We start from the raw sequence: 12,851 nt of genomic DNA, 5'->3' as shown, positions 1-12,851 counted from the left end.
TTAGGACTAATCAGTGCGTGACTGTTTTCACTTCCCTTTCTCTTCAGGTTCTTCCTCTCCACAGTCCAAAGAGACCCTGTGAATGTGTTTGCCTTGTTTTGTTACTACTGCTAGGGGGAGTATTCACTCGTTTTTCTGCTTTTTAAAAAAAATATTTTTTTTATTTCTGGACACCTGCTTGAGACCTGCTTGTCTTGATTACCATTTCCCACTAGGGCCCCAGAACACAGAGTGACTTAAATGTTTGAGATGGAGTGAGAGAATCAGGCATAATTGTTGGTAGTTTTCATTACTAAACCCCATTCCATCAAGCCCAGGGTTTAACTTTGTTTATACAACTGTGTGCTTCCCTTCCTTCTTACAGAGTACCTTAAAACAGAGATTGAAAGCCCAGACTTTCTTTCCTCCATCTTCCATTAAGTGTTCCAAGGATATTTGCTTTGCCTAATGTTTCTCTTAATCTCTAGACTTAAGCTCCTGATTCTTATTTCTCATAATTTTTAAAATGAAAAACTTAAGACTGGTTGAAGAATGAAACACACATGGGGATGAGTTCCAATGTACTAGCATACACAGTGTCAAAACTGGAAATAATCATGCTGCTGCTGCTGCTAAGTCACTTCAGTCGTGTCTGACTCTGTGCGACCCCATAGACGGCAGCCCACCAGAGACTAGGAAATCAACCATGAATGTTCATAGGAAGGACTGATGTTGAAGCTGAAGCTCCAATACATTGGCCACCCGATGCAAAGAGCTGAGTCACTGGAAAAGATGCTGACTCTGGGAAAGACTGAGGGCAGGAGAAGAAGCAGGAGACAGAGGATGAGATGGTTGGATGGTATCACCAACTCAACGAACATGAGTTTGAGTAAACTCCATGAGATGGTAAAAGACAAGGAAGCCTGACATGCTGCCGTTCATAGGGTAGCAAAGAGTCAGACACGACTGAACAAGTCAGACACAGACTGAACAAGTCAGTGCTGATTCTAAATTAACACATGGTGGATTAATGTGTGAATGCTTTTTATTATTTTTTGGATGTTTTTAAATTACAGAAATAGTTTTTAATAATTTAAGACAAATCACATGTTCATTAAGGAAGACTCTTCTTATAAAAATTATGAACAATTAATAAAATGCTAATTAGTTTGATATTTTGCTCATGCCCTTTGTGTTAGGATTCACCTACAAAATGTGGATATACCTTTAAAATTAGAGCAGAAAATTTGTACCTAGAAAATTTGATTCAACATTGTATTTACACATGGCAGTCAAAGCTATAGGAATAAAATATGGTAGAATACTTTATTTGACCAATTTGAACAAAGACAAAATTGAAATAATTGGATTCATCATAGTTGTGAAGTAGCTAGTTGATGTAGAAAAACAAAAAACAAAGAGACTATTCTTTCTGGCCATCATATGACCTGCCTTGGACATGCTATTCCTATTCACTCTAACATTAAAAGAAATGCAGGATATAATTACTTAATTTTCCATTTTGATTATATGTCACTTATCTATCCACAAAAACAAAAGTATGCTCATCTCAAATTGGTATAGAGGTATAATGGAGAATGGACAATATTTGCAACATGGGTTGTCATGAATATTTTATGTTAATAGTAAATTTTATTTAATTATGGTAAATGAGCCTTTCAAGTTCAGATTGCACAGTATCCTTATCTAATTTGTTTGAGAGAAGAGCATAGTAATGTTTTCTTTCAGAGTTAGGAGTGAAGTTTCCAGAGGAAGAAATTTTATATAGTCTTCTATTTCACACTCTTGAATATCATAATAACTAAAATCCATGTGTAACTATAATTACACCAAACTAAGAAAAAGGATGAAGAAAATATAAATCCTTATTAGGTAATGAAATATTCAGATAATTAAAGCAAAGATGTCTTTCCTCCTGAATGAGTTTGGCTGCTTAATTACTTTACCTTTCACTTGCCTTTTAAAGTAAATACCTGAAATAGTTCTAATATAACATAAATTTGTGTCATTTATTTTTCTCAGTCTAAATTCACACTGAGGAGAATTTTCAAAACTACTTGGCATGCACTTTTTGTAAAGAAGATGCAGAACATCAAAACCAGAATTCAACTCTGATTTTTCTTATAAAACAAAGTCTTTCACAATCTTTGCATATTGCATTTGTTCCTGACTACTTTATTCTTAACAATCAATCCTTCCGTGAAAATGTCTTCCTTCTGCAATCACATCAAGGTGACCACCCTCTACTACCTCTGAAATGCCTTTAGATCCAGAAAGATAGATTGTGCCAGGAAATATATTCATCATGTTCATGTCATTCATTAGTGAAAGAGAAAAGACTAGCATCTCTAACTTATAAACATCATAAAATCATAAAAGTAAAATGTAAAAATTTTACATTGTAAAATCAATGCATGTATCTAGGTATTCAGTTATAAATCTCCCCCAAAATATTAAATAATAAAAATCAGGATTATTAATAAGCATACAAGTAGAGATATTGATTATATTATCAAACTGACTGTTTCATGGACAACATTGCCACCAAGTCATAGTCACAGAAAAAAAGGAAAATACTATAAATATGGTTAAAGGAAAGAGATTTTGATTATATCCTTAACAGTATTTGCCTTAGGAGAAGAGTTTAAGATTTAAAAGAAATAATGAAAATATGACTAACAATTCTTAGCATTTCATATATCATCTTTGTGGTAACATTTACTTTGAAAGTTATGTGTGAAACAACCACAATTTGGTATGACCACCATTTGTCAGAATCTGTTCCAGGATCAGCCAGTAATACTTGGTTTACATAAGAGAAAAACAGACTCATTTTGAATGTTTCTTCCCACTAGTATTGTGTTTCTTTTTCTGAGGGATATATCTCCTCAGTTAGAAGGCTGATTTTATTGAAATAATGAATATTCAGTGGACCTCATATTTTAATGCAAATATTAGAAACACAAAATATACATTACAAAGATTTAAAATCATCTAATGATGATTTTCAGAGAAGGCAATGGCATCCACTCCAGTACTTTTGCCTAGAAAATCCCATGGACAGAGAAGCCTGGTAGGCTGCAGTCCATGGGGGTCTCTAGAGTCGGACACGACTGAGCGACTTCACTTTCACTTTTCACTTTCATGCACCGGAGAAGGAAATGGTAACCCACTCCAGTGTTCTTGCCTGGAGAATCCCAGGGACAGAGAAGCCTGTTGGGCTGCTGTCTATGGGGTCGCACAGAGTTGGACAAGACTGAAGTGACTTAGCAGCAACAGCAATGATTTTTTTTTAATTTTTTTTTTTTTTACTTTACAATATTGTATCGGTTTTGCCATACATCAACATGCATCCGCCATGGGTGTACACGTGTTCCCCATCCTGAACCCCTCTCCCACCTCCCTCCCTATACCATCCCTCTGGGTCATCCCAGTGCACCAGTCCCAAGCTTCCTGTATCCTGCATCGAACCTGGACTGGCAATTCATTTCTTATATGATATTATACATGTTTTAATGCCATTCTCCCAAATCATCGCCCCCCCTCCCTCTCCCACAGAGTCCAAAAGACTGTTCTATACATCTGTGTCTCTTTTGCTGTCTCTCATATAGGGTTGTCATTACCATCTTTCTAAATTCCATATATATGCGTTAGTATACTGTATTGGTGTTTTTCTTTCTGGCTTACTTCACTTTGTATAATAGGCTCCAGTTTCATCCTCCTCATTAGAAGTGATTCAAATGTATTCTTTTTAATGGCTGAGTAATACTCTATTGTGTATATGTACCACAGCTTTCTTATCCATTCATCTGCAGGATCCTCTATGACCCACCTCCCAGAATATTGGAAATAAAAGCAAAAATAAACAAATGGGATCGATTTAAAATTAAAAGCTTCTGCACAACAAAAGAAACTATAAGCAAGGTGAAAAGACAGCCTTCAGAATGGGAGAAAATAATAGCAAATGAAGCAACTGACAAACAACTAATCTCAAAAATATACAAGCAACTCCTGCAGCTCAACTCCAGAAAAATAAACGACCCAATCAAAAAATGGGCCAAAGAACTAAATAGACATTTCTCCAAAGAAAACATACAGATGGCTAACAAACACATGAAAAGATGCTCAACATCACTCATTAGCAGAGAAATGCAAATCAAAACCACAATGAAGTACCATTTCACGCCAGTCAGAATGGCTGCGATCCAAAAGTCTACAAGCAATAAATGCTGGATAGGATGTGGAGAAAAGGGAACCCTTTTACACTTTTGGTGGGAATGCAAACTAGTACAGCCAATATGGAGAACAGTGTGGAGATTCCTTAAAAAACTGGAAATAGAACTGCCATACGACCCAGCAATCCCACTGCTGGGCATACACACAGAGGAAACCAGAATTGAAAGAGACACTTGTACCCCAATGTTCATCGCAGCACTGTTTATAGTAGCCAGGACATGGAAGCAACCTAGATGTCCATCAGCAGATGAATGGATAAGCAATGATGATTTTAAAGTCAAATTTCTTTGAGAACTAAACAAAGACCTAGAGTTTTTTAAAGTAATTATCACAATTATAAATTCTTCACATTTCTGTATGATTATTTTCTCAAAAAGTCTCCCAGATTTATGAAATCTATGTGCAAAAGCAATAGCACCAGGCTATGTGATTTACATAAAAACACCTACATAATTTACATCAAAATACTTAAGGTATTTTTTTAAGTTAATTTTAGTGTAAACAATTATTAGCTTAATACATAAAATGAACAAAATTAAGTCATAAAAACAGTCATAAAAACACTGGTATCAGATGTTTGGTTAAGTTCTCAACTGGATGAATATTATCAACATGCTTCCAACCTCCAAAGGCCATATAGAATTAAAGTGCTACAAATATACCATAGAGTTCAGTTCAGTTCAGTTCAGTCTCTCAGTTATGTCCAACTCTTTGAGACCCCATGGACTGCAGCAAACCAGGCTTCCCTGTCCATCACCAACTCCTGGAGCTTGCTCAAACTCATGCCCATCAAGTCAGTGATGCCATCCAACCACCCCATCCTCTGTCATCCCCTTCTCTGGCCTTCAATCTTTCCCAGTATCAGGGTCTTTTCAAATGAGTCAGTTCTTTGCCTCAGGTGGCCAAAGAATTGGCGTTTCAAGTTTTAGCAACAGTCCTTCCAATGAATATTCAGAACTGATTTCCTTTAGGATAGACTGGTTGGATCTCCTTGCAGTCCAAGGGACTCTCAGGAGTCTTCTCCAACACCACAGTTCAAAAGCATCAATTCTTCAGTGCTCAGCTTTCTTTATGGTCCAACTCTCACATCCATACATGACTACTGGAAAAACCATAGCTTTGACTAGACAGACCTTTGTTGGCAAAGTACTGTCTCTGCTTTTTAATATGCTATCTAGGTTGGTCATAGCTTTTCTTCCAAGGAGCAAGCGTCTTTTAATTTCATAGCATAGAGTAGCCTATTACAACTTAAAATTTCACTTTTTAATTTATTTCTTAAATTTTGACATTTGTTTTCTAAAACTACAGTATAATTGAAATTTTTACATTTTAAAAGAATTATTTTTTATTAGTAATAACAAATTGGTTAGAATGATTAGGGTTTAAATATTTTTGGACATAGGTTGTTGGCAAGTTTTTGTGAAAAACAAAAAGACTTTCAGTTGAGTAGTGAATATTCATAGTAATTTAGGAGTTATTTTCCTTATTGACAATTTTTTAAAAGAACAATATACATTTGACAATGTTAAAATACCTGTGTGTGTTTATTAACATTTATAAACAACTTTCATATATATGCATAATATATATTATGTGTTAAATATCTTGTCTATTTATTTAAATGAGAAAAATGTGCACTGTGATTTTTAAGAAGAAATTATATACAAAAACAAAGTATAAAAAGATATGCAATGTTATGTTAAGAACTTAATTTGGGCATACGTGATTATGGGTAATATTTGTTTTCTTATTTGCTTCTTTGTACTCCACCCTCAATGTCGCATTCTGGGGACATATCTTCAGGAGAAACCTGGAAAGAACAGCATATCAAGATGCCAAATGGGTGTTTAAAAAGATAGTGGAGAATTGACAACATATGAATTAAGACCAAGTGACATTTCAGGGGCTATCAGGCCTCTTTTGCCATTAACTGCAGAATTCAAGTTGTGCTGCAAAGCTGAAGAAAACATGGAATCAGGAAATGCTCAAAGTGTAAAAGCAGAGTGGGGAAATGGGGTCCATGAGCGAAACTATAAGGGTTCATTTGAATGAGCTTGTATCATGGAGTTTAAGCTAAAAGGCTATGAATATGCCAGAGTGAAAATGTCTAATAACATTACACTTTCACATAGGGAGGCTATAACTGGAGGACTTTGTTGTGGTGGTGGTGGTGATTATTTTGCCTTGTTTTAGTGATTTTATTTCTTTTCCCAATATGTGATAAAAAGCCTATAAAGGAATATATCACACTTGAACCTATACATGTTCTCAGTGGAGTCAAAAGCAGCAGAGAGAGAAGGGCAAGGTGAGAGCCAGTATTCAATTTCTTAAATTATTTAAGCAATTGTACAAATATTTGATAGATCAATTCAACAAATTTACAACTGGGATTACAGATGTTTTTTAACAAAAATTTTGTATAGACTTACTACAAAATAAAAATTTGAAGATAATATTAGAAGTAATGACCTGAATTTCAATAATGCATTTTGTTTTCCATATGAAAAAAATCTATCCTAACATTTTAATAATAATAATAAATAGCTTTTAAAATGAACTTAGTGCCTTGGTGAACACCTTTCAGCATTTTAGAGGAAGAATTGAAAAAATTAGTACAAAAGGACTTTAAAATATGCATATACTATGTATATTTGAAATATTGTCAGCCATGTGTAAGCTACTTCAACATACAGTGACCATGACAAGACTTAAGGTAAATTGTTGGAATAGTGGAAAAGCTATTTTGAGTTCTGCAAATATGTACCGTGTGTCTGAGCTCAACTTTTGATCTAGTTTTTCTATACAAGTTGTATTTAACATCTTTGATCTCCAAGTTAGTGATCTAATCTGCTGTATAACTGAGCTTTTATTGATCTGTTCTCATGCTAAGCAAATCAAGTCTCACTTTTATGGGCTAGATTGAAAAAGATAATAAAACTGCCTCTGAGACAGCAGTTTAAATCTGTGCAATAACAGTGAAAGCAAGAGATAAGACTTTTATTACACTGCCAAACTTCACATGAACTCAAAGTGTCATTAAATAGGTATGTGTCATTTGCCACAGATATTTATTTTACTAGAGAGCATGGTTACCACCCATTTGGAAGCAATGTAATGTATTTTCTACCATCTACAATCAATATATTGCTTGCCCAGGTACCTGCAATGACAGTAATATTTGGTGCAAAACATAGCATCCTTTTTGAATAAACTGTTTATTCTGATTGAGCACTGTCTGCATCTCCTTGTTTCTTTCCTTTTGGTATAGTATCAAGAGCAAAAAAGAGGAAGTTTATGGAGAAGGAAATGGCAACCCACTCCAGTATTCTTACCTGGAAAATCCCATGGATGGAGGAGCCTGGTAGGCTACAGTCCATGGGGTCGCAAGAGTCGGACATGACTGAGCTACTTCACTTTGTTTCTTTCTTATACTGGGTTGCCTTTGTAATGTTTGATTTTTAAAGCCATATTCACGGAATAAAAAGCCAATAATATGATTTGACTATTTTCATTTGTCGCCTGTGGCAGTATTCCTGCTGTTCCAAGTAATTTTTTTTTGTGACTAAAGTGGAAGAAGATGATGCAAAAATTGAAGCTCAATGACAGATTGTCATTTTCACTCTCAGTTCAGTTCAGTTGCTCAGTCGTGTCCGACTCTTTGTGACCCCATGGACTGCAGCACGCCAGGCCTCCCTGTCCTTCACCAACTCCCAGAGTTGATTCAAACTCATGTCCATTGAGTCGGTGATGCCATCCACCATCTCATCCTCTGTCGTCCCCTTCTCCTCCTGCCTTCAATCTTTCCCAGCATCAGGGTCTTTTCCAATGAGTCAGTTCTTCACATCAAGTGGCCAAAGTATTGGAGTTTCAGCTTCAGCATCCGTCCTTCCAATGAATATTCAGGACTGATTTCCTTGAGGATGGACTGGTTGGATCTCCTTGCAGTCCAAGGGACTCTCAAGAGTCTTCTCCAACACCACAGTTCAAAAGCATCAGTTCTTCAGTACTCAGCTGTCTTGATAGTCCAGCTCTCACACCCATACATGACTACTGGATAAACCATAACCTTGAAGAGACGGACCTTTGTTGATAAAGTAATATCTCTGCTTTAATATGCTGTCTAGGTTGGTCATAAACTACACTTTTTATTTTGAGTTGGAACTTAATTCAGAAAACAGCGATGCAGAAATGGTGGTAGCTTGAAGACATGATAGACTGTAATAATACCACCAAAAACATATTTGAATAACATCTGATGTCTCTATGAACATACTCAAAAATTTTTAATGCAATATTAACAAGCAAAAAAAAATATATCCTCATAAAGCAGTTACTGTTTGCATGGTATACAGCATATCTGGAAAATTGCTGAAAAGGAAATAATTTTTACCATAATTTCAAAACTCAGAGAAAATCACCATTAGACATTTAATGTTTAAATATTGAACATTTAATGTTATTTTCTACAGATTTTTAAAAATTAAATTATCAGATAAGAATATTAAATAATTATCTTATTTTTATGGTTTAATGTTTATATTTTTAAATTTACAGGTTTTTAAAGACTTTCCAATGTCCTATCATATGGACACTATATTAATAATTTCTATTAGCATTCACTCACAATATGTGTTGACCACCACATATTTTTCATGTTAAATGCTACTATAGTAAGAATTGTTATGTCAGAATCTTTAACAGCACTCCAAGTTTTTAACCTGAGCTTAGATTTTCAGAGGGCTTCCCTGATAGCTCAGTTGGTAAAGAATCTACCTGCAATGCAGGCGATTCCTGGGTTGGAAGATCCCCTGGATAAGGGATAGGTTACCCACTCCAGTACTCTTGGGCTTCCATTGTGGCTCAGCAGGTAAAAAAAAAATCCGCCTGCAATGCAGGAGACCTGGGTTCGATCCTTGGGTTGGGAAGATCCCCTGGAGAAGGGAAAGGCTTTCACTCCAGTTTTCTGGCCTAGAAAATTCCATGGACTGGAGTCACAAAGAGTCATACAGGAATGAGCCACTTTCACTTTCACTTTTTAGATTTTCAGAAATGAAGTTACTGGAGAGAAGAGTATAAATGTTTTTCTATATTTTGCCAAATTGCTTTTCAGAAAAGTGATGTCAATTGTTAATTATTTCAGTCTTTTGTGAGATCCCATCTGACTCTACCTTCCCTGTAGCACACGTAATTGGTTAAATCTTTCCTGATTTAATAAACAGAGGGAAGTGTTTCATTTTAAGATTTTTCCCATTACTATCAAGCTTAATATATTTCATATGTTCATTAACGATTTTTAGTTCATTTTGTGAATTATTTTGGTGTTTGCTGGAATCTCGGTGTCTTCTTATCAACTTTTAGTACTCAAGAAAGTTTATTGTATTATCCAATTTGTCTTCTATTGTCATGTTTGCTATTAATTTTAGTCATGCTTTCAGTTGATAATTAGGAGTTTAAATATCTATTATTTTTAATGAACAATATATTTGCCTTTGTTTCTACACATTCAAGCTTGGCAAGTATTTTTCCATCCCCAAAGCAGTGCATATTATGCTGTATTTTTCTAGTTTTTATGCTCTATTTTTTCCTCATTAAGTTATCTGATGCAATTTCAGTTTCCTTTTTATACTGTATAAGGCTTGGATTCAAATTATTCTGGATATTCAAAGAGCTGATGAATTTCTTGGTGCTACTTATTAAATAAGAATGTTAACAGTAGCTTAATTATATTGATATCATATTTATAACTGTAGTCTATGTATCATTTGTATACCACTTTTCCATTTCCAATGAAAATTCCAGAAAATTTTCATTGCATTAGGCTCTTCAAAACCATCATTTTTAAAGTTTATAAGGTATCCCTTATAAATTTAGAGGATGTATAACAATTTAACAGACCTACACATTTGAACTTTTACATTGCTTTTCATTTTTTAGTTTTATAAAGATGTTTGTTAACAACTTTCTAAATGTACTTCTCCCTAATTTAACATTAGATTCATACACTATCATCCCAGAGGTGGTATGACAAAAATAAAGCACATAAAATTTTTAGTATTTGAAACATATTGTCAAATGTTGCCAAATGTTGTAAATATTAAAAATGTCATCGACTATGTAAGAAAGTAACAGCTGGTATTCTCCCTTTTTCTTTTTAGGTTGATTGGGTGGCTGAAACTTCATGATTCCTTTTATTGTCTTCCCTCAATTACTAATGAAGTTTATATTTTTTGGGGGTCATTTTTGCTAGTTACATTTTTTCATGTGTAAAATGTATGTCATTCATTTACTGATCTAAGGCTCTTAGTGAATTATTTTTAGGTCTTTAAAATTATATATTTAATCATTTATATAATTTAGCTATGAATTCAATATTGTAATACTGGTTGAATATATCTCCCTTTTTGTTCAGATTAATTCATATAGATGTGTTTATTTTTGCATTACTAAATATGCTCACCATTCTTTTAAACAGACTATGTTATATCTTCCAAAAGTATTTGATACATATTCACTTCTATTTTCACTTGTGTTTCATAGCTTGGCCTTTTAATTATTATCTTAATTTTTTTTAATGTTGCTAAAAATAAAGGTGAGTTGTTAAACACATTTTTGACTTGACTAAAATTCAAAAAATTTCAAAGTTCTTTGATAAAAAAATAATAATTTTATTTGATGTTTGTTATTAGAGGGCAATAAGTGCTAATAACTTTAATGCAAAAATACTATGGTTTTAGTACAAAACTATTTTATATACAAATCAATGTACCTTAAAATTAAAAAAAAAAATTGTAGCTCATCACTAAAAAGTTTAAAGGGATGAACTTGTGTAGCTGGATCTAGCATTTAAATAAGGTTACCCTCTAGCTCTTTTGTGACTTCTGAGTTCTCAATTTCTCCTATTATATCCCCAGGCCACCCTGGACTAATGACCGTGTCCTAGAGAATCACTACGAGGACAAGCTTGAGTAGAAGTCCCTACCCCTGTGATAGAGAAGGAAGACCAAAAGGATGGGACAGTTCTGAGAAGGAAGGTATATAGAACCCACAGAATAAAGGACGTCTACTTTCTCCCAACACAAGTCAAGCATCAGTGCATTTCTCTGAGTTAAATTTGTACATTTACTTCTTTGTCTCAGGCTGATAACAAAATCATTGGCAAGTTCTTCCACACTGGCATGTAATAGGAAATTGACTTCAAATTCGAGGTTCAGTTTTAAGGTTGTTTGAGCAAATGTAGTCTTCAAAATAATTTTGTGATGTTTCTACTTACGTGACATTTCTGTTTTCCACTAAATCGATAATGCTTTTGTTGTTCCGTCTTTACTATGTCAGCAATACTGTACACTGCTTTCAAAGTTCAAGAAAAGAAGATTTGCCAGCCTAGCTTGTAGTGCATCAGTGGTGTCTATAATGTCAAGTATAAGGAAGTGAAATGGGTCTCACTTGTATAGTCAAAAACATCTGCCAAATAAACCAACCTAAGTAAATTCTTCCCTATTGAAGAATGACTTCTTTGTTCTAAAAAAAAAAAAAAAAAAAAAAAAAAAAAGCTTCAAATTTAAAGTAGTTTCAGACTTATTTTTGTTAAGAAAATAACATGCTAATATGAAATAATACTGAATTGAACTTTTAATTTGATTGACCTCGTTTGTATATGGGCTTCCTTGGTGGCTCAAATGGTAAAGAATTTGTCTGCAGTGGAGGAGACGCGGGTTAGATCCCTGCTATAGGAAGATCCCCTGGGGAAGGAAAAGGCAACCCACTCTAGTATTCCCACCTGGAGAATTCCAGGGACAGAGGAGCCTGGCAAGTGTATATACAACCAAAGAAAATGAAGAGCTGAACAAACTAGCAAATAGCAGTTACTGTAAGTAATGAATTGCTATCAATGACTCCATAAAACTTCAAAATATCAAAGAATGCTAGAAATGCTGAAGTAGAGGGCATCATTTGACGGAGGTATTGTCTTGGTATTGTCACCAATTGTAAAAGTATCTATATTTTACCTTTCCACCCTCTGAATCTGGATAAGCCATGAAACTTGTTTGGGCCAAGGGGATTACTCAAGCAAACAGAGATTTTAAAAGCACTCACCCATTGGGACCCTTGTTTTTGCTCTTCAAACTCTGCTGCTAAGTGAGTAAGCTCTGACTAGCTTGCTGGATAATGAGAGATCCATGATCCAGCTACTTGGGTCACCCCAGACAGTAGCCGGACTGCTGCCAGACCCAGGTATCTTAGACTGCCTCAGGGCTGACCAAGCCCTAGCTAAGCTGCCAGCCAACTGGAAGCATTAGAAAGACCAGTTGAGATGCCAGTGAGTCCAGCTGGGTCTTAGCAGAACCACCTAGTTGTCCTGGTAGATTCATGAGATTATACATCAGAGGTTTTAACCCCCTGCATTTTGAATTATCTGTTCTATACTGAGATAAATGATAGAACTCACTCTGTTCTAAGTAGCAAACCAGAGAGATTATTTCAAGGGGACCTGATATAACTCTTCAGTCCAAAGATACTTCTTTTACTCAATTTGTGAATAAATAACCTTGCACAAAACTCCAGAATGAGATTAATAGAATAAATCCTGATTCAGCCTTTATTAATAAAGTCTTCTT

At 34.8% G+C, this 12,851-nt stretch overlaps 1 long non-coding RNA gene across 1 annotated transcript in view; it reads left to right on the top strand.

Moving 5' to 3' along the window:
• The window catches only part of LOC129633070 (uncharacterized), a 138,589-nt gene extending 126,945 nt beyond the window's left edge, over window positions 1–11,644 (top strand). Inside the window, exon 3 of the long non-coding RNA XR_008704856.1 lies at window positions 11,148–11,644. This is a non-coding gene — a long non-coding RNA (uncharacterized LOC129633070). The remainder of the gene's footprint in view (window positions 1–11,147) is intronic.
• Window positions 11,645–12,851: the final 1,207 nt, after the last annotated feature.

Source organism: Bubalus kerabau, chromosome 18 (genome assembly GCF_029407905.1).
Source record: "Bubalus kerabau isolate K-KA32 ecotype Philippines breed swamp buffalo chromosome 18, PCC_UOA_SB_1v2, whole genome shotgun sequence".
Taxonomy (NCBI): domain Eukaryota; kingdom Metazoa; phylum Chordata; class Mammalia; order Artiodactyla; family Bovidae; genus Bubalus; species Bubalus kerabau.
The sequence above is the reverse complement of the archived record's forward strand: the minus strand, read 5'-3'. Positions and strand labels throughout refer to the sequence as shown.